Source organism: Suncus etruscus, chromosome 4 (genome assembly GCF_024139225.1).
Source record: "Suncus etruscus isolate mSunEtr1 chromosome 4, mSunEtr1.pri.cur, whole genome shotgun sequence".
Taxonomy (NCBI): domain Eukaryota; kingdom Metazoa; phylum Chordata; class Mammalia; order Eulipotyphla; family Soricidae; genus Suncus; species Suncus etruscus.
In genome coordinates, this window is record NC_064851.1 from 39,907,438 (window position 1) to 39,910,085 (window position 2,648).

Below are 2,648 nucleotides of genomic sequence, written 5' to 3' on the forward strand. Positions count from 1 at the left end.
TCTAAACACAGATTTTTCTTCTCTTTGGACATTTCTGTTTTTATTTTCTCTACCCCACTGCCCATCTACCCCACCTCTTTTTCTACCATGCTGATTCCTTCCTTACTTGAGATCTATTCCACCCACTGTTTATCTACCAGTGTAGGTAGTCCCTGTACATTCCCTTTCTATCACTGGACTTGGTCTTTGCTCTATCAACATCTCAGCCGAATATGATCTTGTTCCAGTTTTTGTTTTTCTTATGTTTTGACAATACCAAGCAAGGGTTAACCCATGGCCTCGCACATATGAGGCAAATGCTCTATCACTTCTCAGGGTAGAGAAAAAAATGTTATAATTCTACCACTTTTATTATCAGCAGAGCTTTTAGCTTATTTTTGCTTTTGTTTTTGTTTTTGAATCACACTTGGTTTTACGCTTGGGAATTATTCCTGGTGGTGGTGGGGACCATATGGGTTTCTGGGGATGGAACCTGAGTGGGCCATGTGCAAAGCAAACTCCCTACCTGCTGTACTATTGCTCCAGCCCCAATAGCAAAGCTTCTTTAAAGGCAGAAGTGTCTTTGTTTAAAGAAATAGCTTTGCGTGCTTGCTTGTCTGGATGATCTGTAGTACCAAAAGGAAGGCTGTTGCTTTAAATGAGTGGAGATAACCCTAGAAAGGTGAATGAGGAGTGAAGTGAGGAAGAGTTGTGATGAAAGGAGGGAGAGATAGCATAAAATGTTTCGGCATTTTAGTAGTGTTTACAAACTTTTGCTTGAGTTCAGTGATTTGCATTATGATTGTGGAAAAAAAATAGAAAACATAGAAAAATAGAAAAGAAAATGGAAAAACATCTATGCCAGTGCTAGTGTGAATTAGATGAGATCAATTAAGAAGATGGAGTCAAGAACATGAAAAAACTTGTGGAATGAGCATGAATCTGGAAAAGAGTTTTGCATTTCTAAAAACCACAGATTAAGTGAGGCAGTTTTAAACAAATATTTTTAATATATATTTTATTTAAAAACCTAATTACATACATGATTGTGTTTGGGTTTCAGTCATATAAAGAACACCACCCATCACCAGTGCAACATTCCCATCACCAATGTCCCAAATCTCCCTCCTCACCTGACCCCTGCCTGTACTCTAGACAGGCTTTCCATTTCCCTCATACACTCTCATTATTAGGACAGTTCAAAATATAGTTATTTCTCTAACTAAACTCATCACTCTTTGTGGTGAGCTTCCTGAGGTGAGCTGGAACTTCCAGCTCTTTTCTCTTTTGTGTCTGAAAATTATTATTGCAAGAATGTCTTTCATTTTTCTTAAAATCCATAGATGAGTGAGACCATTCTGTGTTTTTTTTTCTCTCTCTCTGACTTATTTCACTCAGCATAATAGATTCCATGTACATCCATGTATAGGAAAATTTCATGACTTCATCTCTCCTGACAGCTGCATAATATTTCATTGTGTATATGTACACAGTTTCTTTAGCCATTCATTTGTTGAAGGGCATCTTGGTTGTTTCCAGAGTCTTGCTATGGTAAATAGTGCTGCGATGAATATAGGTGTAAGGAAGGGGGTTTTGTATTGTTTTTTTTGTTCCTAGGGTATATTCCTAGGAGTGGTATAGTTGGATCATATGGGAGCTCGATTTCCAGTTTTTGGAGGAATCTCCATATCGCTTTCCATAAAGGTTGAACTAGACGGCATTCCCACCAGCAGTGAATAAGTGTTCCTTTCTCTCCACATCCCCACCAACACTGTTTATTCTCATTCTTTGTGATGTGTGCCATTCTCTGTGGTGTGAGGTGGTATCTCATAGTTGCTTTGATTTGCATCTCCCTGATGATTAGTGATGTGGAACATTTTTTCATGTGTCTTTTGGCCATTTGTATTTCTTCTTTGTCAAAAAAAATATGGAACGCTTCACGAATTTGCATGTCATCCTTGCGCAGGGGCTGTGCTAATCTTCTCTGTATTGTTCCAATTTTAGTATATGTGCTGCCGAAGCAAGCACTTAAACAAATATTTTTAATACCCAAAAAGAGGTCTGGGGAATGCTTGCATCAGCTTACTCTATCTAATTTCTAAAAGAAAATTATTTTTCTAGACTAATATACCCTGCTCCTTTCTTGACTGGCATCCAGGATTCTCTTCACTTTCTAATTTTTCTTCTTAAGCAAAGGGAAGACTAAGAATAGCCAAATGGTAGTATGAAGGTGCTGTGTTACTGTCATACTTTATGGGCAATGAGATTAGGTCTGACAGAGTAGCCAAACATGGGAGAGAAAGATGCAGGGCCCAAATAAAAAGGAGGAGCCAACCAGGCAAAATAAGTCTAATTTTTAGAGTTCTCCTTCAGCAGAGAGAAAGCAAGCAAAATAAATACAGTTTTTATAGCCAAAGTGATGCAAAAACAGAAACCCTACCAAAAGCCATTGCAACAATATGAAAATTCAACCTAACCAGGTGGCAGTCAGGCCAGGTGGGAGGAAGCAAGGAGAGCAAAGCTTTGGTATCCAATAGTACTGGATTGAATGGTTTTAAATATCAAGTCTGGGGCCAAAGCAACAATATAGAGGTTGAGGCTCTTGCCTTGCATGTGGCCGACCCAGGTTTGATCACTGGCATCCATATGGTCTCCAAAGTCCCACCAAG

The 2,648-nt window shown here is 38.8% G+C and overlaps 1 non-coding gene across 1 annotated transcript; it reads right to left on the minus strand.

The window, feature by feature from the left end:
• Positions 1–1,900: 1,900 nt before the first annotated feature.
• Positions 1,901–2,007, minus strand: LOC126008316 (U6 spliceosomal RNA). Its single transcript, XR_007495652.1, has one exon. It is a non-coding gene; the product is annotated as a U6 spliceosomal RNA (small nuclear RNA).
• Positions 2,008–2,648: the final 641 nt, after the last annotated feature.